This window comes from Manis javanica, chromosome 1 (assembly GCF_040802235.1).
Source record: "Manis javanica isolate MJ-LG chromosome 1, MJ_LKY, whole genome shotgun sequence".
NCBI lineage: Eukaryota > Metazoa > Chordata > Mammalia > Pholidota > Manidae > Manis > Manis javanica.
Window position 1 is genome coordinate 241,020,226 of NC_133156.1, and position 22,575 is coordinate 241,042,800.

Below are 22,575 nucleotides of genomic sequence, written 5' to 3' on the forward strand. Positions count from 1 at the left end.
GAGAGAGCGGCCTCTGTATCTGAGGGCACCGAAGCCCTCGAAAGCCAAGCTCATGGGGCGGTAATTAGACGTGACTTGGTCAAGCTTTGCTGGGCCCCAGAGGCCAGGCCCAGGAGAGGGGCTGTAGCCCCCACGCTGCCCTCTGCACTGGCTCTTACTGATTAAAGCAACGCTCTCCATCCAAACTTTGTCTTCCTCACCTGGGGAAATGGGCAAAATTTGCATGTTTGTGCGTGAAACACTTTTAGCTTTAAATTGTGATGGATGTGTAAGATGCTATGATGAAAATGATAGCGTTATTATTGAGGGGACATGGTGTTGAGCAGTGGCATGACGTGACAGAGTCATCAAGACGTCTCACAGGGCGGGAGGAGGAGGACCAGGAGGGGGTGGCCAGGGGAAGGCGAAGGGAACTCGGCTCAGGGGTCATTGGGATCCGGACCAAGGGGGGTCCAAGGAAAGAAAGGAAGTCAGGTTGATGCCTCTGGGTCCTCTGACTGGGCGGCACTTGGCCTTGCTTCTAGAAAGCTTGATTCCAGTAAGAATCACCCATTGCATGGCAGAGGCGGGGGCAAGGCAGAGGGCAGGAGCCGGGAAGCCTCCGTGTATGGACATAAGCACAGCTGGAGCCCAGTCTCAAGGCTGCGGGCCAGCCGTGCGCGGGTGAGGGCTCGTGCCCAGAGCCGCAGGCTTGCAGACGAAGTCCTGCTGTAGGACGCACATCGCAGAACCTGCGTTACGGCCCCGTGGCCAATCCTCACCTTCATGCATCACGTAACAAGTCATCCTCTGTGCTCTCTGAGGGCGAAAGCCTGGGATTATCAATAAAATTAACCTGATTATTGGATCTCCTTAGAAGTATTTCAGTGTAGTCGGGAGGTGCTGGGGGCCCCCTCTTGGGCCCTTGTCCTGGCACACCTCTCCCCACGTTTCACAGGCAGATGTTCAGCTGCTCTGGCTTTGGCACCCGAGGCTGAGAAGAACGCACAGCTGAATGATCCGTAAGGTCGCTCTCCGTTCCGGGAGGCAGTGGCCCCAAAGCCTTGCTTTTGGCTGTTGGTGAATCACGCGCCACAATCCTACTGCCTAACTGGCGGCTGGCGCTGGGGGGCCTGACCAGGCTGCGGGAGCGCCGGCGAGTTCAGGCTGCCAGGGGCCCTGGGGCTGCGCATCACTCGCCTTCCTGGCCGGGCCCTGCTTCGCCCTTGTTTTAACTGCCTCCATGTTTAATTGCTTCTCTATATCATTTTGCTTACTCTGGAAGAATTTTTTCTAATGAGCTAGAATCATCTAATTGAGCCTAAATGTGATTTCCTTGTAGCATTGTTTATTGATGTGTAAACAGTCAGCAGATCCCAGAACCAGTTATAAATATTCTGGGAAGTAATGAATGGCTTGGTTTTTGGAGAATTGCTTGTAAATATTACGTGACTTTGGAAGCTTAATGTTTAACCTGTTCATTAATCATTCTTTACAATAATTGATACATAACCTTTGAAAATAGTAGTAGATATATGGAAATATCTTCATATTTTTTCAGGGTTTTTTTTTGTTGTTCATGAACATTACATGAATTTGCTTCAGCAATAAAATATTAATCGATTAGGAGGACTTCAGATGAAAGTGATATCCTCCTTACTCAAAATCCTGCTCCTTTTTCCAGCAATGATCCCTTTTAGCCGTTAGCTCTGCTCCGATTCCTAGGCTTTCCGTATGTTTACAGACGTACACATGTAAACAGAAAGCGCCCCACGCGCTGGCGATTGGTGTGGCGTGCACACCTGGGCCGACTGCACGCTGCTCTGCACCGTCCCTTACCTTTTGCTCTGCACCTTGGTGACCCCGCCCTGTCTGTACACACAAACCCATCCTAGATTGTTTCTTTATAATAATCTAACCAAGCCACCACTGGTGGTTTCCCATTTTTCATTATACACTCTACGGCACTGAACAATTTTATATGAGCATCTGTGCACGCACGTGCCTGACACGTGTGGTGGGAACCAGCAGCTGAGTTGTTAGGGTGGACAGTGCATACACACACTGCCACACCCTCACAGCAAGGCCGCCTTCACCGCCACACGAGTCTGGAGAGAATCCTGTCATAACCCACCAGCTTCCAATGCCCATTCCTCTGGGTCACAAGTCCACTGGGCCTCCCTAAAAGCTGCCAGGGCTCCCCAAGAGCCCACGGTGGGAAGTGTGGGTCTCCTTTTTAGTGCTGGGAGAAGCTATGTGGTGGTGGCTTTAGGTCCAGGTCTAACTTTGGGAGGATAGCTGAGAATAGATCATGCATATGGAGTGTTTATGTATAAAAAACCCAGATTACAAATTGCACTTACAGGTGTCCCTTTGTGTTGTCAGCTGATGCCTGGAATGAACGGCCCTTTGCTGAGAGGTCAATTAGTCACGTTCTGAGAACAGCCAGATTACAGTCATGTTCTGAGAGGCTGATTGTAGTCACATTCTGAAAAGTGCGGATCACAGTCATGTTCTGAGAAAAGCCACCGTGTAGGAAAGGCTAAGACTGGAAGGCCCCTGTATGGAGCAGAGTTGCAACTTCTTAGGTGTCAAAAATACATTTCCACACTCTATGTGATGGAAGTCATCGCACAAATGTGTAATGAATTAGATTCAAAACACCCAATGAAGAGGTGCATAAGATTTAAAAATGAAGGAAGGGTGATTTCAGATCTGCTCGCACTCAATTCTTCTGATCTGCTGTTATTTCTTCTGAAGAAATCCTCACTCATTTACTTCACTTATTACCGTTCCTCTTCCGTATCTGCCTGATCATCTTGGTCTCCTGGAAATGGTCACTTTTCTTTTCTCTGAAACACCCAAGTGGACACTGAAACTGACCTACCCTCTTGTGAGCATTTTCTAAAACTAAGAATGTAAGCAAGTAAATTTAGTTTACTAAAATTTCTTTATTTTGGCAGAAAGGGAAACATAATCCCTCTAATCAAGCAGGAAAGACTGATGGAGAACCTACTCCATACAAGCAATTTATTCATCTCTGCCCAGGCAGTGGGCAGGGCATCCTGCCTCTGTGGACAGTGGAGACGAGGCAGGAAAGCAGAGGCGCCGCAGGCATGCGCAGCCACAGAGCACCCAGGCCGGGCTGCACGTAGCTCCACAGTGGCGCTGACGCCGCTTCCCTCCAGTACTCACCCCCAGCGTAGCCACTGCTGCACACGGAAGACCCCCTAGCGAGCAGGCACACCAAGGCATGGGTGCCCACAGAGCCAGGTGGGGGGCCTTCGGGCTCGTCCCTGCAAGCTCTCCGGAGCCCCGGGGCCTGTGGACTGAGAAGGATCTGCTCCTCACGGCCTTGTGGGGACTCGCTGGTTCATACTGTTTGGTGGTGGAGCCTGAGGAACAGAACTATCCCAACATGCCCCTCATTTTCTTAACCAATCTCATGTAGAACTTTCAGGAAGCAAAAGAAAGGGCGAGAGATATTTCTCTTGGTAGATGCTCCTGCAGCATTGATCCGGATGGCAGAGTGCCACCTGCACGCGCCATTTCTGCACAACCGAGTTGTCAGAGAATCTCTACAGCAGAACTCAGCAGGGGCAGCGTCCAGGACTCAGTGTGCTGACACCTGCTGGGAGGTCACAGGGAGCCCTCACAGGCGAAGCAGCTGCCTCTGCCATCAGGGCTGCCCGGCGATAGACGTGCTCTGGGCAGAAGGGCCAAGTGTCGCTTACCACATGCAAGGCTGCCAGCACGCACCTGCTCTATGAATAAACATGGGGGCAACCAAGTGAGCTCACAGGTGGGAGGGGCTCACCTCCTGTGCAAGGGGTCCCTGGCCAGGGACTCATGTCAAGTGCTATCGTGAGGCTGCGGGGACTGCAGGTCATTTCAGTATTTTGGAGTTAAAGGAAATGCTTTCCATTTTTAGCCCAGCCCTTCGCTGTCAGAGACAGAGCCTGAACTTCAGGAGCTTCGGTGACCCAAAAACTGTCCTCACCATCTTGGCTAAGTTAGGACTTGCTAATTGAGAAATAATGCATGAACATGACAGTCTATGTATTTAATAATATTTCATGAAAAGAACAAGTATACCTTTGAACAGTTACATTGCTATTTCAATGTCAGGTTGATATGTAACCACCTTAGCAGAATCTGATGGAGAGAGCAGGCGCCAGTTCCAGGAAGGGGGGATAATGGGGTCCAGGTCACTGTGGGTACTGGGCAGGCATGCGTGAACCCCCGCTGGTCCACAGCCAGAACCCCTGTGTCCTGCAGGGAAAGGATATGGCTGCTCACCCCAGACGGTGCCTGTCTGCCCCCGGCCATCTAGAGGTGACGCGAGTCGCTAAGAAGGTTTGGGGACATTTGCCCTTCTCACTAAGCATTACGTTTGCAAGTCCTACTGTAAATAAAAACAAGTCGTGTTGAGAAGAATTCTTTCACTTGTACTGTTCGCATGTGTGTACATGCATGTAGGCCTGTGGGCGTGTGGGCATTTGCATGTGTGTTGATCACTGGTACACAGGAAAAGGCCACAGAACACACTGTTCCCCTCAAAGATTTTCCAGCACAGAAGGCTGCACACCACTATGAAGAAAACCACGAATCATAATTTGTATTAGAAGCTTAGTATGTGTAGAAATATTACAAAATAACTCCAAACTAAGGATTCTAGACAATGATACACACAAAAGAAATACTCTAACTCTCATTCTATTATTCAACCTTGATGTTTCAGGGTGATTTTAAAACCTTTCTAGTTCCACGTGCATATTTCTAAATTATCCTGTTCCCTATGTGTTTGTTTTGGTGAATTCTTATTAGGGAAAATAATAAAAATTTGTCACGGTTGTAGGCTGCTTGTGTGTTCACAGGATATTGTGTGTTACTTTAAATCCCACTTGCTAAGCACCCTGGAAGTGTTCTTTATTGCGAGATAACACGCAGGAAGCAGAGCCCAGTACCTTACAGAGGGGTGTGGTGGTGCTGCGGATGCGGCTGATCTCAAGCAGCGTGGAGAGCCCTCGGGGGCCCCCTCATTTGCCTGACACACTTCACTGCTGCCCGTTAACACTTCGTCTGCTATTGCCGTAGACGCCGTTTAATGAGCATCTCTGAACTGGAAGGTCTGCACCAGAAATAATAGATTAAACAGCAGAGACACCTACCTCTCTCCACTTTCTGATATTCTGACTCATTATCATTTTTTATTTTTATTTTTGACAACATAAATTCTCTCTTTGGCATACAGTTTGAAATGAACTGGGTACTTTCTTTTCCAATTAGGTCAATAGTTCCTAATACTGAGACAGTATTGCAGACAACCTTGATTGAAAGTTAATAAATTCTAAATTTATATGAATGAAGATAATATGTTTTGTTGTTGTTTTGCCCAGATAAAACCCGAGATGACATTTACAAACACCTGTATCATCCACAGACAACATTTTGTATTGAATGTAATCACATTATTTCCAAGAAATAGTTACACATCTAAGATATTTCTCACTTACTAGATTGTTTCTTAATTGCATCAAAGTGTTACTGAAGGAAATAACCTCACAAACCAGGTGGTAATTGGTCAATCCAAATACTAAGTGTACTTCCTTTGACCTTCAAACTAGACATATATTTAAAACTGGTAAATATCTTGGATTTCAAAGTAAATTAACTCAATGTCTGAATGCATTCTCTACTTGTCCAACAGGGCCTCTCATGTTGGAGTTTCTGAGTAAAAATCATTCGCACACTTCCTAATGTGCAGTTACCTATTTTTAAATGTAACTCTCTCTGCAATGTAACAGCACAGGATTCTTGCCTGTCCCCCTCTCTTCATGTAGTTACTATGCTGTGTGGTTTTGTCTTTCAGAAAATGAACCCCAAGGAGAACTGGTGAAATCACGTCCAGTGGGCACCCCTGAACCCTGACCTACCAAGGAAGCAAATCGGATCCACGGAGCCACCTCCAGGCAACTGAGTTCAGGTACTGCCCTTGGGCTCCCTGGTGGCAGTGGGCGAGGCTGCTTCCCTGGGGGACCCCCATTCGCTGCTCTGAGTCGCTACCCTCATCTCAGCTCCCTGGGCTTCCTGGCTTCTAAGAGGCAGGTACAGCTCTGTATGCTTTGTCTCCGACAGGCAGTGGAGGCCACAAAGAGCCATATGCGGGGAAAGCAGACGACGCATACGTTGTTCTTGCTCTTCAAGTTCCATAGGGCGGGAACGGCGTATACACCCTGTGAGGTGTCCTCAGAATTGCTGGCGGGGAGAGAAGTGGTCCTGGGACCCTCAGAGGGAATGTTTCCGTTTGAATCATTGCAAAAAAAAAAAAAAAAGACAGAAACTACCCACATTTGCTTCAGGAATAGGTAGATACTAAAGTTCACTAATTATGTCTTGGAGAGCCGGAGGCAGGGGTGAGACACACACCAAATGACTGCTATCTGAGCGCCATGTTTTTTAGGGAATTCACAGGCTGGGGTCGGCATGCTTGGGATGCGACTAAAATCTCGCCTTTGCAAAACCTCAGCTTCTGCATGTGTGCATGAAACTGCCTTCAGGAGCCCGGCATTGTCTGCTCCATCCCCACACTTGGGAGCACGTCTTACGTGTTACTTTGTTGGAGAAAAACGGGAAGATTCTGGTGGTATAGTAATTTCTGAGGACGCTCCAGGAGGAAAGTGCTGGCATGTCTTTTAAGGTTCACTGTGTGCTAGTAATTTATTTGTCTGCTGACTACCCCATTTGCCTGTCTGATAATAGAACTACTGCTGCTGCAGGAAATGAGAGGCGGGGATTGCCTTCCATATGCTGGGGTCTGCTGGGTGCCACAGTCTCTAAGAGTTTTATGAACTGGTATAATAGGGCACAGTTGTTCTAATTATTTTCCTGTCTGCACCCTATTCACTTTCCCTGAAGAAACCCACCTCACTCATTGGTTTGGTTTGGGGGAGACGTTACGTTTAATCATTTCTCTGGAGTTAAAATACATAACAACCCAAACACATTGAGTGTTCAACTCATACTTGACTTTAAAGTACTTTCTGAACCATGGGTGTTCCATACATTTACGCTGTGTTGCTTTGTCTAATCTCATCAAGTTTTAGCCATCAGTTAAAGAACCCTTAGTAGAATAACTTATATGGGTCTAATTTTTGAATGTGAGTTTGTTGAATTGACCTTTCTGGCAAGGAGTTAAATGTTCGCGTTTAAATGAGGATCACCAGTGCAGTGTGCTACAAAGCATGCAAAACAATTCTCACCGTGGATCGAAACAAAAGAAAGAAAGAATAAGCCAGTTTTGAAAGAGAAATCCATGTCTGTACTTGACAGACCTGGACTTGAACAGGTTTCTCTATGGAGGAATGACATTCGATTTTGAGAGGGGTGCCTTTTCAAGGAAGATAGTTGGACTTGTTGACAGAAGGTAACGAGATTCCAAGGCTCCAGCAGGCCCTCCCGCTCTCCTGTACGCACTCCTGACCACCTGCCGTGTGTCTGCTGAGATCACCCCAAGCAGGCCCTGGGGTGGTAGACCCTTCTGGGTGTCAGATGAGCTTGGCAGGCCCCTGCCCATCCCCACGGACCTCCACCAGTCAGATAGCGGCCAGTACTCACATCATTTATTTGCAGAGTCCTTCCTGAGTGTGATTTCACTCAGTCTTTGCTACAGGTCAGCCACCTCTTTCTTGACCTCTGGTGGTAACACCCACAGATGTCAACATCAGCAAGCTGTGCATTTATACTCTGTGATTCCTCGGTATTTTCTATCCATTCTCTCATCCTTTAAAGATTAGCATTTAGCCATCAGGAGATAATCAATATATGCTTGTTGCATTGTTTATTATAAATACTTTAGCCCCTGGGTTATGAAGTAAAAAGCAGTAGATTGAAATGAACAGATTAGAATTCCAAAATGGAATAGCAATGTGATACAGCAATAGCTTCTGAGAATGAGGTGTAAATCTTCACATGAGCACCCAAGAAACGAAAATGTGTAATCACCATACTAATCAGGGTGAGCAAACACGTTCTGCAAAGTTTGATGGTAAACATCTCAGTCTGCAGTCTCTGTGGTCTCTGAAGCAAGGACTCACTGCTGCCACTGCAGTGGGAAAGCAGCCGCATCATGTGAACAAATGGGCAGAGCCACGTTCCAGTAAAACTCTGTTTACAGAATCAGCAGCAGGTGGATCGGCCTTCAGGCACCAACTTACCAGCCCATGGAATATATCCGACTTAGGAGTTCCTTACTAGACAGTCATTTTTTGAAAAACAGAATGTAACTCTTACTCACTTTTCAAATTTTATTACTTGCAAACTCACACAGTAAGTCTAAAATTATTGTCTACAGACATGCTGCTCCACAGACAGGCACGTTGCTGGTGTGTGAGCTGAATAGTCAGGACTGAACTAAAGAAAGAAGCTGCGCAAAGCCCGCGAGAAGGTAGAAACAGCAGCGCCGTTGTGTCCGCAGAAGTCGGGGCGGAAGCCAAAGAGCCCAGAGGTTTAAGTGGGAGAGACGTTCCCGTGTTCTCCTGCCGTTATCGACATGCCTATCAAGAAATGTCTTACAGTCATACTGAAAATTGTGTGGGATATAAAAGCAAATTAGGACCGATACCCAGAGTTACTGTTCCACCTGCGCACAGCAGGGAGCTATGGGTGTCGCACCCTAACGCCAAAACAGAAACATTCCACAGGGTGACCCGGGTGCTGGTCTTTGAAACCAAGCCGTCATACAGGTCTGGCCCGCGAGATGCCCACAGGTTGGTGAACTGTGACTCTTTCAGTCGGCTTTCTCAAATGCTCCAGAACTCCAGAAAAAAAATGCAGGGAATAAGACATGATATATAAAAGAGAATTATTTCAAATTGCAGTAGATTATGGATCAGGAGCTTCATAATCTGGAGTTAATCTTGGGAAAGATGTTAATGATGCCATAGATTTTTTTTTTATTAAGGTACGATTGATATACACTCTTAAGAAGGTTTCACATGAAAAAACAATATGGTTACTACATTTACCCATATTATCAAGTCCCCCCCACACACCCCAGTGCAGTCACTGTCCATCAGTGTAGTAAGATGCCACAGATCCACTATGTCCCTTCTCTGAGCTACACTGTTCTCCCCGTGATCCCCACACCATGTGTACTAAACATAATACCCCTTAATCCCCTTCTCCCTCCCTCCCCACCCGCCCTTCCCCACCCATCCCCTTTGGTAACCACTAGTTCATTCTTGGAGTCTCTGAGTCTGCTGCCATTTTCTTCCTTCACTTTTGCTTCATTGTTATACTCCACAAATGAGGGAAATCATTTGGCATTTGTCTTTCTCTGCCTGGCTTATCTCACTGAGCATAATGTCCTCCAGCTCCATCCATGTTGTTGCAAATGGTAGGATTTGTTTCTTTCTTATGGCTGAATAGTATTCCACTGTGTATATGTACCACCGCTTCTTTATCCATTCATCTACTGATGGACACTTAGGTTGCTTCCATATCTTGGCTACTGTAAAAAGTGCTGAGATAGACATAGGGGTGCATGTGTCTTTTTAAATCTGAGAAGTAGTATTCTTTGGGTAAATTCCAAGGAGTGGGATTCCCGGGTCAAATGCTATTTCTATTTTTTAGTTTTTTGAGGAACCTCCATATTGCTTTCCACAATGGTTGAACTAGCTTACATTCCCACCAGCAGTGCAGGAGGGTTCCCCTTTCTTCACATCCTCACCAGCATTTGTTGTTCTTAGTCTTTTTGAAGCTGGCCATCCTTACTGGTGTGAGGTGATATCTCATTGTGGTTTTAATTTGCATTTCCCTGATGATTAGTGATGTGGAGCATCTTCTCATGTGTCTGTTGGCCATCTGGATTTCTTCTTTGGAGAACTGTCTCTTCATATCCTCTGCCATTTGTTAATTGGGTTATTTGCTTTTTGGGTGTTGAGGCATGTAAGTTCTTTATATATTTTGGATGTTAACCCCTTGTTGGATATGTCATTTACAAATATATTCTCCCATACTGCAGGATACCTTTTTGTTCTGTTGATGGTGTCCTTTGCCGAACAGAAACTTTTTAGTTTGATGTAGTCCCATGATTTCATTTTTGCTTTTGTATGGTTTTATGACTTACATTCAAGTCTTTAATCCATTTTGAGTTTACTTTTGTGTATGGGGTTAGACAGTAATCCAGTTTTATTGTCTTACATGTAGCTGTCCAGTTTTGCCAACACCAGCTGTTGAAGAGGCTGTCATTTCCCCATTGTATATCCACGGCTCCTTTATCATATATTAATTGACCATATTTGGTTCGGTTTATATCAGGGCTGTCTAGTCTGTTCCATTGGTCTTTGGGTCTGTTCTTGTGCCAGTACCAAACTGTCTTGATTACTGTGGCTTTGTAGTAGAGCTTGAAGTTGGGGAGCATAATTCCCCCAGCTTTATTCTTCCTTCTCAGGATTGCTTTGGCTATTCGGGGTCTTTTTTGATTCTATATGAATTTTAGGATGATTTTCTCTAGTTTGTTGAATAATGCTGTTGGTATTTTGATAGGACTTGCACTGAATCTGTAGATTGCCTTAGGCAGGATGGCCATTTTGACAATATTAATTCTTCCTATCCATGAGTACAGGATGTGTTTCCATTTATTAGTATTTTCTTTAATTTCTCTCATGAATGTCTTGTAGTTTTCAGGGAACAGGTCTTTCACTTCCTTGGTTAGGTTCATTCCTAGGTATTTTATTCTTTTGATGCAATCGTAAATGGAATTGTTTTCCTGATTTCTCTCTCTGCTAGTTCATTGTTAGTATATAGGAATGCCACAGATTTCTGTGTATTAATTTTGTATCCTGCAAATTTGCTGAATTCAGATATTAGATCTAGTAGTTTTGGAGTGGATTCTTTAGGGTTTTTTTTTTTTGAGAGGGCATCTCTCATATTTATTGATCATATGGTTGTTAACAACAATAAAATTCTGTATAGGGGACTCAATGCACAATCATTAATCAACCCCAAGCCTAATTCTCAACAGTCTCCAATCTTCTGAAGCATAACGAACAAGTTCTTACATAGTGAATAAGTTCTTACATGGTGAACAGTGCAAGGGCAGTCATCACAGAAACTTTCGGTGTTGATCATGCATCATGAACTATAAACAATCAGGTCAAATATGATTATTCATCTGATTTTTATACTTGATTTATATGTGAATCCCACATTTCTCCCTCTTTAGGGTTTTTTATATACAATATCATGTCATCTGCAAACAGGGACAATTAACTTCTTCCTTGCCAGTCTGGATGCCTTTTATTTTTTTGTGTTGTCTGATTGCCGTGGCCAGGACCTCCAGGACTATGTTGAATAAAAGTGGGGAGAGTGGGCATCCCTGTCTTGTTCCTGATCTTAAAGGAAAAGCTTTCAGCTTCTCGCTGTTAAGTATAATGTTGGCTGTGGGTTTGTCATATACGGCCTTTATTATGTTAAGGTACTTGCCCTCTATACCCATTTTGTTGAGAGTTTTTATCATGAATGGATCTTGAATTTTGTCAAATGCTTTTTCATCATCTGCCATAGATTATTTTTTAAAGGCTATTTTATGAATGTCTCAAACTTATCTTTTAGGGATGTGAATCATTAGCATAAATCATTTGGTTAAAATACAGAACATTAACTGATGTTTTCCACAAAAAATAATTTGCTGGAAGGCATGTATCTTTAAGGCGGTAATTTGGTAATTAATAAATTACTTCAGTGTGGGTCAAACAGGACAACATGTGTGGGAGGAAAGCGGCAGAAGTGCACCCCACAGACCGGCACTCTGGCTGAGTTTCCCTGAGTATTTATAAAAAAGGTCAGCTAGACACATATGTAGTTCAACGTGAAACAGAAATTTGGGTTAAAAACTTGGAGGCAGCCAGACTGGACAAGAAACCCTAATTCTACTTCACTGTCTGTGTGACATCGGAGAAGCTACTGAACTCAAATGTGAGCCTAAGGTTCCCTATGAATTAAATGGGCATAATACACAATCTTCTCACCAGGACTGTTAAAGAGACTGAGATACAAAATATATAAAACAGTAAATTTAGTCCTTAAAACAAGGAGATATATTCAAGTAGGTCGTGTGGGTGGTTTGAAATGGGCAGTGGGTCGCAGAGGTGCCCCGATTCGCCTCTAGATGGCAGCTCCCTGAGTAATGGCATCGCCCACCGGATTCCCCGGCTCAGGGACCTGGGGGTTGGCATTGGAGAGGGCTGGAGTGAGTCTAGCTCCCCTGATTTCTTGGAAGAAGAAGTTCTTTGGAAAAGGACAGTTGCTGGCAAGCAGATCCATGAACAACCCAGAAACTTCAGGTCTGCATCTGCAGCAAAACTTATCAGCCCTTCCCTCCCCATCTCAGCATCAGGTCCAAAGCTTTTCAGTGCCAACTGGGCACTCAGAAAGCTTGAGGGCTCCTGCCAATGGAGACAATGCATTATTTGATTCCTCCCGGCTCTTCACACAGTGCTGGCTGTAGGCACCAGGCAGCTGTGTTGGTTTCATCAGAGAATGAATGAAATGTGCCTCGTGAAGGTTGTTATCCCTGTTTGTAGGATAGAGAGAGTGGATGTGGGGTGAGCTCAGCAGAGGTGAGGTGTGAACAGCAGGGCACAGGACGTTCCATGCTGATTCATGACATTAGCAAAGGTGAAGATGTAAGCTGGGGGTCACAGGCCACAGGAAGATCATTTCCTGTATGCCATTATTCCCCGCCTAACACCCTGGTGTGCATCTCCCTACTTTAAAAGAGATACAGTGCAGTCACCCATACAAACCCCCACCTTGGCCTTCCCACTGAGTGCCCCGCACACGTGGCCCCTTGCGCGTCATCCTTACTTTTCTTCACCTCCCTTCCTACCATCCTACAAAGTGCCTTGGTCATAAATCTCCAAACACTGATGTTAGGAAGTTGAAGTCATCTATTTTTTTTCTCTGTTGTTTCTGATTCTACATTTCTTACAGATCAAGTAAAGGGAGGCAATTTAAACTATATTAAAAGGAAATAAATGCCTATTCTTTTAAAATAAAATATATTGTCAAAAAAAATCATTGCAAATGTTATCCATACACATATGTATATAATTTTGTGCATTTATGTAACACGTTTTTGAGTCAACTACTACATGCCAGAAATTCTAAATACAAAAAAAAGGAAATACAGATTCTGCCACTAAGCTGTTCATGTTTAGCCATTTAACTGGAGTGAGGGGAGGGGGCATAAACTAAAAAAAGAAAATCAGACCTGCTCTGTGCAAAGAGCTGTAAGAGGCATGTGTGACGTAATGGAGCGTAAGGCAGCCCCAGAGGGGAAGGTTCTCAGTGCTCCTGGGGAAGGCATGGGGGGACCTCAGGGGTTAACGCTGGGCCCACCCCAAGGTGCCCACCCACTTTTCAGATGCACGTTACCATCTGAAGCCCCCGGGGGTTGAGTGGGAGCAGGAGGGTGTGGGGGCCACGGTGAGTGCAGGGCAGGTTCTGCAGATGGGGGACCTGGGTTTAAGGAAAGGGAGACAGCAGCTCACTGTCCCTCGACACGGACGGTGTGGAGGTTGGATTGGAGGAGCTCGGCCAGAGCGGCTGTTGAGTGCGTGTGGGGCAGTTGTTGAGGGTCTCAAGGCTGCATGGGGTGAAGAGGGTGCAGGTGGCTGTGGGGCCGCAGGGCGGGGCGAACACGGCAAGGGGCGATGCGGGCTCTGTAACCACCGACTGGCAGGTGCGCTTGTGGGCACGTCCCCACTGGCTGGGGGGCGGGGGGGTGCCGAGGCCGCCGAGCACGCAGGCTCCCCGGGCGTCAGTCATCTCACCTGTGCAACAGGTTGCCTCCTGCTCGGCAGGGCTGTTGAGGGCGGCGTAACGCAATGCGCGTAGCACGCGGAGCCCGGTGGCCAGCGCGCAGCTCGCGCCCTCTCGGTCATAGTTCCTGTCGTTATCCGTGAGGAGCCGCGACGTGCCCACTTCCCCGAGGACGGGGGCGGCAGAACCCTGCTTTACACCTGTTAGGCGTCTGCTGCTCAAGCCGAGGGGCCTTCGCCTGCCGTGCAGCTGCGTGGCCGGGGCAAGTGCCCCGGGGACGCGCGAAGGTTCCCAGGCTCTTCGCTGGAGAAAAAGCAAGACGCAGAGAAGCGGAAACACGAGCCCGCGAACATCTATTTGCTTGAATTTGCTGGCGTGTAAAATTTCCAGGAGGAGAGACGGGAAGCGCGTAGGGTTTTCCGTGTGTCCCGGCCCTGCAGCCGCAGGCAGGGCTCAGGGGGTCTCGGTCGTTTACACTTGTTCATTTGTTCATTTTTATGTACTTTTGAGCCATGCAAATGTGAAGGAAGGAAGGAAGGAAGGGCAGAGGGGAGGGACAGGCGGTGGGGGCGGGGGGGCAGGGGAGGAAGGAGGGGGCACCCCAGCCCCCAGCAGGCGCCCTCGGCAGCTGGAGCCCCCCACCCCCCACCTCGGCCTGGACCGTGCTTCATCCGGGTGCTTCTTTCTAAAGGCCTCCGACTTAAAATCTGTTTTACAAAATACAGAATAAGAAGCTGTATCGTTGCTTATTCACTTTTCTGGTTATAGAGTTGTAATCTAAATATATAATTTAATAATAATCAAAAGTATTAAAATGAGGTGTTTTCTTAAAAAAAAATCATTCAGGACCTAACTATGAGATGACAAAAATGGAAAAAACAGCAGCAGTCCTGGAAGAAATTCTTCAGAACAATAGAGGGAACGTGCCCGCGCATCTCGGTTTTGCTTCAGACAGTAGACGGCGTCAGAGCCCGGCAGGCCGCCGCGGGGACGGGCGGGGTGGGGTGGACGGACCGGACGGCCTCCGTGTTTTTGATGTGATGGAGGCATTACGAACTGTCCTTTGGTTAAAATCATGTTTGGGTTGTGTAGGACATTTTTTTTTCTTAGGAGAGAACTGTTGAGTAGTCATCATGTCTGCAACCTACCTTCAAAAGGTTCAGAAAAATGTGACTGTGTGCATGTGGGTGAGTGTGAATGTGTGTGAGTGTGTAAGTGTGTGTGTGAGTGTGCATCATTCATGCACCCTACAGATGCTTACTTGGCAGTGTGTATAATACGGTCCATGAAGGTGCAAGGTAACCCTACTGCATCCATTTTCCTTAAACATTTATTTCTTAAAGATTCATTTAAAATGTCACAGACAGAGTAGAACTCAAAATCCTTCACAATTTAAATAAAGAAAAACTGCCTTCCAGGTGGAAGTTATTGAAGGCTCCCCTCGCCCCTGGAGAGCGGGAGACCCTTCATCCGACGTCCCTCCACGAACCCCAGCGAGCTCTGCCGGCCCTGTGCTTGCAGGGCGAGGGGGCAGCAGCCTGTGCTCGGGGAGGCCCGCCCGGGCCCCAGCGCCCATTCACAGCAGGGCTGCCGCGGACTCCGAGCGCCAGGTCCTCTACACCCCGTCACGTCGCGTTTCCTTGTTCAGTGTCTGAGTAATTAAAATGAACTTTATCATCACAGGATACTCAGGGAGGGGACCTGTCACACGGGCAAGCCGTCGCAGGAAAGCCTCCTCTTGAGAAACTGCTTAGGCTCTGCAAGAAGGCCGCCCGCCATCTGCGGACAGCTTATCGCTTTGTTCCACCTGCTCTGAAGTCTCAAAGCAAAATGTCAAAATTTTATGAACCCCATATTTCTTTTAATTCATTCTCACACAGAAAACAAAACAGATTGCTAGTCAGTCAACGCCTCTGAGTGGCTCCTGCACCGGAGGCGTCATGCAGGCCTCCATTAAGGGAAAGTAAACGGGGAGAGATGCAGCCCTGACCCCCGCAGCTCCCCGAACCTGGATGGGGAGCTCGGTGAGCTCGGACCCACACAGCTGGCGGGCGGGCCGAGAGCGGGGCCAGATGCCTGTGCGCCTGGCTCCGGGTTGTCCAAGCCAACTGCAGCCAGACAGGTGCAGAAGGAGGTGTTATCCGAGAAAGCACGGCACGTGGATGGTGCCAGGGGAGCGAGGGGCTTCTTCAGCACATCTGAGGAAGCACAGCCCAGGAACAGAGGGGGGAAGGGGGGCGGCCCCTGGTAGCGTCAGGGACCTAACTTTGTGAAGAACGGAAGGACAAACCTCCTCACCTGCACGGCATTGCTGCTTCGCCCTCGTGAGCCGACCCCATCCAGGGGGACTAAATTGGGGTCACTACTCTTTGTTCAGTAACCATATGAAATCATTCTGGGGTTAGTCATTTGGACTTGCCTCAAGGTAGTCATTTGACTACATTAAATATTATTCCGCATGTGACAGTCCACAAGGGGAAAATACAGGTCTGTCCGTGAGCAGGATCTACTCTCTTCTATACATGCTGTAAACTGTACACCAGGGAACATCTTTGTTCGTGTCTCCGAGGGTCCCGACAGGTGCGCCAAGGCGGGGGCGGGTGTCCTGTGCTCTCTTTGCTTCTGTTGCTTTGCTGCTTTACTTCTCATGACCACAAGCAGAGGAATAAAGTCCATTTCAGTCATAAACCCTTAAAGCACTTTGTCAGAAATGTGCACCTCCGGAGTTGCTCTTGGAGGAAATCTGGGGACATCTGAAAGCAGGTCGGACGAGAGCTGGTACTCTTAGCAAATGTCAGGCGGTAATGAGGTCCCCACCCCAGACCTCGGGAAGGTGGCAGATCAAATCACCCCCAAGCACCTATCAGAGCAGAAATATGCAAAGCCACCCAAGGGTGACAGCATGTTTCCAGCATCTATAAAATCTACTATGGTCTGAGTTAGTCCAGATGGACTGCACTGTTTAACAAGGGACTCAGAAATAAACGCAGGAAGCACAGCACAGGAAAAGTTCATTTCTTGCTCACATCACGACCTGATACAGGTTGGGCAGCCCCTTCATTTTGTAGCTCTGTCATCTGGAATTTGTGGCTTCCAGAACAAAGTGGAGCCTTGAGGGTTGTACAGGCCCAAGGCATGGAGCCAGGCTAAAACGTTGCATTAGACAGAAATCAGGTCCCCAACCTGCCTCTGGGGAGCTGGAATGTAGAGACCCCTGGATGGGGGACCCAGTGCTGTGCCCACCTCCCCCGCAGTGGGCAAGCCAGCAAGGCCACCTGTGCATCCAGACCTCCCTGCCCACCAGCGTCCTTCCCCGGCTCTGCTGGTCCACATCCCTGTCGTTGCCAGTCTGACTGTCCTCACGAGCTGCCTGCCTGGAAGGGACATAGAGCATTGCTGAGCCAAGTCTTCAGGCCCAAGTGCTACTCGTGTCTTCCTCGCACACACTGACCCTGCTTCTCCAGTGACACGGGTCTGTGGACCTGGAACCCGGGTCTGTTGTCCTGAGCGCAAAGCCCCCTGGGTGTGTCTGCTTATGAAATGAGGGGCCTGGGCGTTTTCAGATGTGGGGTTTTTCAGAGTGGGTCCAGAAGCACCTGTGTTAGAACCACCTCGATTTTTTTCTGCATAGAGTTGTAATTTCTGGTCAAGACTGATTACATCAGAACTTCCAGGAATCGGGCCTGAATAAAAATATGTTAACAAATACCCCACAAATTTTCATGTATACTAATGAAGAGCCACTGCCCCAAACCACAGCCGGCTCCCCGGGCTAGTGAGGTCCAGTTCTGTGGGGCTCCCCAAAGCTGGCTTCCCACCTCCCTCCTGCTTTGATACCGTAGGCCCATGAGCCTGATACATACATGTCACTTCCAACACCTGTGACCTGGCAAATATGATTACTCATTCTGCTCTTTCAAAAAAATTTTTTTTTACTCTTTTTATTTTTTTGGCTTTTTATCTTTCTATTATGTAAGATCCAATCCCTGCACAAGTGGCTGTGAGCCGCAGTTGTGTACTGGCTGGGCTTGCAGAATTCCGAGCGCGTTCCGTCTACACCCAATGCCGTCTTCTGCCCAAACATGGGTTACCTTGAGGCAAGTCCAAGCTAGCGTATAATTTTATCTGGAAATGCTTCAGTTTGAGTTTCTAAAGTATTAAGTTTATTTTTGTGAAAGCATAACCACCTATAAAACCTTAATAAGTCTTAATTACCATCGAACTCCCCAGATTGTCTGAGGGATCTATTTTTGTGGCTTGTTTGAATCAGAACCCAGGTGAGGCCACAGTGTGTCTAGATGGTGAGTGACTCAACACCCTCTTTGACCCGTGCAGGCTTCTGCCCTTCTCCCCAGGCCCTGCCTCTGTGGGCAGCTTGCTGCAGGCGGGCCGTGTGTCCCCTGGAGGGCCCCACCATCTGGGCTTTGCTGGTTTCATCCCCAGTGTGTTGTTTAATATGTTACTCTGACCCTGTATTTCCAGCAAACTGGTGGTTAGATTAGCGACCTTGTCCAATTCAGACTGGATGCTGTAAGTGTCTTCCTGTTTCCTCCCAGCGAGAAGCACATGTATGATGTCAGACTGGCTCCCTTTCTGTAATGTTACCGCCGACCTCCAGGTCCCATGCAGTGAGGCCGCTGTGACCCCTCACCTTGCGCCTGCTGGGGGGGAATACTGCTCCGGCATGACGTTCATTACCGGGACCCACTGTCCCATCAGGTCCACAAGCCAGTGAGCCAATGTCCCGTCTTCACTTGTTAGCCGGAATCCTTTCATAAGAAGTGTGTTCCATCAAAGACTGTTTGGCTGCGTTTGGGTAAGGAACCATGGCACATCTTTCTCGTCACCCCTTCCCCAAACAACAGTACCCCTTCCGTGTCTGTGAGGACTGCAGGTTCTAGGAAGTGAAAAGGCATCTATGAGGGCAAAATTCTGGTGTCTTAGGAGATTTCATTCTTGTTTGAAAATCTTACATCACCTTTGTTATGGACACATAAATAATAATGATGGTAAATAAGAACTGTCATTACCTGAATTTCCACCATCATTTTGTGCCGTGTGGCTGGCATGCATATTAACTTGTTTAAACTTCTCCACACCCTTGTGAAGCTGCCACTGTGATTATTTCCACCTGCAGATGAGGAATCGGGGTGCAAGGAGGAGTGGGCTACCTCTTAGCCATAGTTGCCCTGCCATTAAATGGCAGCCCTGGCTCCATCCCAGGTGGTCCCGTCTGAGTGCTAGCCCAGCATCTGAGTATTTCAGGCACTAAATTCTCTAACAGCTTGTGGCATGTTTATGAGAATAAGGAGAGAATAACATGGTGCAGAGTGGAATACTCCAGAGGATGCACGTTACCACAGCGCCATAGAGGGAGTGTAGGCGGAGCAGGATAGAGCCATGGGGGGTTTTAAACATCATCTGATAGGTTAACAGAGCTGAAGTTGTGGGGGGATGTTTAATGTCCAGAGGTTGCTCATGGCTTTTCCATCCTTGTAACAGATCTTGGAGCTACAGTGATGTGCAGGGAATGCGCCCTGCACTGAAGTGCCCTGTGCTGATGCCCACTGCTGGCTTTGCTGGCGGTCTCAGCACAGGCATGTGGCTAAGGCTGCTGGCCAGAGTGCAGGCACCTGTCCTTAGCAGCAGCAGCCAGGCCCCCAGAGCATCTGTGATCTGGTCAGGGAAGCCAGGCATCCATCCCACGCCACACCTGTTGTGCAGATGATTAAAGGGAATTTCCAAAGCCTCCAGTTGAACACCCTTCACAACCATTGAATGCACACCTGTGCGCCTAATTAGAACACACACTTGCAGGGTAAATAAGGATCCAGTCAGAATAGGTGCCTAAGAGGTAGAGAGGCCTGAAGAAATGGTAACCCTAGACTCTTGAACCTGCTTAGGACTAGCAGTGCACAGGAGGGGTGAGGCAGGCCACTTGCTACCTGATGTTTGTAGTTCAGGCTGAAAAACAGGCCCATTGTCGTGAGGCTGACAGCCCTCCTGCTTCCCAGCGCTTTTTCCTGAGCAAAGACCTTGGCTTTGCCTGCATCCTGGGGCAGAAGTCTCTGCTGTCCCAGCACTGACCGCTTGCTGAAGCAATGTGTCCTTGTTAATCTGAGACGTGAGCGGGCAAACTGCTCCTTCCTGGCAAAAGAGGGTGTTCCTGTGAATGTTCTGGACTTCTCCCACAACGAAGGCCCTCAGTTTCCCCTGACACCTGTCTAGTCCCAGGACAGCCGTGAACAATAGAATGCCCCTAGGTACAGGTGCAAATGGCTCGTTGCCCTCCAGGGGCCCTTCAACACCAGAGGCCCTCTATGGCCCGAAGCCCCCAGCCCCTCCTGTTCCCTCCCCCGGCAGTGGAAGACACCGGTGATTACCGACTGTCGCCTCTCTCTGCCCGTCTCTCACATCGACACCTTTATAGCTGGTCCAGGTGTGTGTGTATACACATGCATTTGTGTATCCATACATGCCTGTGTGCGGGCTCATGGGTACGCATGTGTGTGTGCATGTGTGTGTGGACAGTGCGATGGAGAGGGGACAGCAAAACTATCACTGTAGAAAGAGCCCACATGTGCTTACGTGAGTTCCAGTTTGCCGCAGAACAGCGACCCAGCCTAGGTGGGGGCTCCGGCTGCTGTAACGGAGAAGGGGGTGCACGGTGCACCATTCTTGGATGACGGCCCGGAACATGCACGTTGCTGGGAGGTGACTCCCTGCCACCCGCATGGCTTCACACCTCCCTGTGAATCTGCCAAGCCTGTCCTTGCAGGTTTTTTTTTTTCCAGGAAACAACAGCAGGGGATTAGAAGTTTTTTTTTTGTTTTTTTTTTTCAAATCTGCCAGGCAAGAGTCAAGGCATATTTAAGACTCATCTCACCAATAGCATTCCAAACCCGCTGGCCGCGGGCACGGTGCATCCTGGGGGTGCCCCTGCTCCGCTTGCAGGAAAGACGTGACACAGGAGGAGTGAGGTTCAGGGGCCAGAGCCACCTCAACGCACCAGCGTGCTGCTGACCCCCAGAATGGACGTGTGGGCTCTACAAGGAGAGCACATCAAGAGACAAGCAGGGAAGGCCAGGGACCCAGAAACGAAATGAGGGTCCAGGTGAGAGGCCCCCTTGGGAGCTGAGCCTGTGACCTACAGCTGAAGTCCTTTCGTTAGGCCCCTGGAGGGTCTGCACCTGTGGCTCGCTGTCTGCAGTTAAAAGTTTAGGGAATCAGACCCAGTCTGTTCTTGAGAGAGGTGCTGACTGCTGCATTCAGAATCCCAAAGACTAGCCAGAGTGATGATAATCTCACATTAAAAAAACATTTCTATAGCAACAGACGTTTTCTCATAAAATTAAATGAAAGCCAAGCAAAGCATCATATCCTGTAAGAAAACAGGTAGACTTGTAAGGAGACAAACTGGTATCTTGCTCTCTCGGAATATTCAGGGGACGGGCTTTCTCAGTTTCCATCTGGCACCATTGCTATGTGTCCGATGCATGTATCATCAGCTCTTCTCATGGGCCTCTGACTTTGTTAAAAAAGAGGATGAAAAATAGTGCTGTTTGTAAAAAATGTAGCAAAATTAAACAGTAACCACTGAATCAGTATTAATTGTAGTTCCCTCCTCCCCCACTACATTTCCCCTCAAAATGATGAGAAACTCTTCAGAATAATAAGATAATATTATAAAATGGTTGTTTTATGGAAGTCAAGTCCATAGGCACATTAAGTTTGCTTAATTACTTGGTAAAATCATGAGCTCCATGATATGCTCTTTTTAAACTAATGAAGCAAAGTTATGAATAATGATAATAATAATGCTCTGTCTGTGTATACCACTTTTCCTTCTAAAGAACTTTCACAGCCGCTATATAATTTCATCATATAGTTTTAAAGTTGAGGTAAAACCTAAACAGAAAGCTAATAATTATTCTTACAATTTTAGACAGTGCAGGCACTGATCTGCTTAATTTTTTTTACTTTATAAAAATGTCTGAATTCCATGTTCCTAGTTGGGTAGGAAGCCGTAGGTGTGGAAATTAAGCTGAAACTTCACTGGTGTTTCAGCAGGACACACATTTTGCCAAACAAGCTGTAGCACGATCAACAACTATTGTACCTGACAGGACTGAATGAAATCGTGGGATTTCTTCCCAAACTTAAAGAAGCAGTTGGATAAAAACCAGTTTTGTTTTCCTTAGAAACCTTGACATGATCCAGCAGGAACGTGCTTGTCCTTTCTTGTCTCCCTGAGATCGCCTGCTTCTCTGCGCCCAGCGGGGACCTCGCACGGCCTCTGTTCAGGCCGGGACGTCTTGCTTTCCCCCTTCCCACTGGGGTTCAGCTCTTCCAGAGGCCCAGAGGCCCTCTCGGCTGTGGCCGTCTGAGCTGGGCAGAACGTGCCACCTCACCCGGTCCCCACCTCAGCCGAGTGTAGGACAGACGTAAAGGGAACACCAGGGTTAGGCTCCTTGGGGAAGGATGGAAGCACTTTCATGGCTCCAATGAATAGGGCACAATAAACTGCTAGTCTACATTTAATTTTTTAATTAGATTTTTCACATTTGCTCATGAGAATTGAAAGGGCTAGATTTTACTGAAAATATTCACAGAAAAACATGTAATTCTCACGTAATTTGCATGTACTTCTGGAAACTTTAAAGGGTAGATTCATCTTTTTTTGGTCTAATTTGCAAACCATGATACCTCTCTTGACCACATGGTACAGAGGACAGTGGGTGATGTTTTCAGGAAACCAAATTTCTGGTT

General features: G+C 47.6%; 1 protein-coding gene across 16 annotated transcripts in view; it reads left to right on the forward strand.

Moving 5' to 3' along the window:
* Positions 1 to 22,575, forward strand: part of MYT1L (myelin transcription factor 1 like) — a 397,051-nt gene that overhangs the window by 119,975 nt on the left and 254,501 nt on the right. For all 16 annotated transcript variants that reach the window (XM_073217345.1, XM_073217264.1, XM_073217324.1 and 13 more), the window contains exon 3: positions 5,852 to 5,965. The gene's annotated coding sequence lies outside the window, so the exon portion shown is untranslated. The remainder of the gene's footprint in view (positions 1 to 5,851; positions 5,966 to 22,575) is intronic.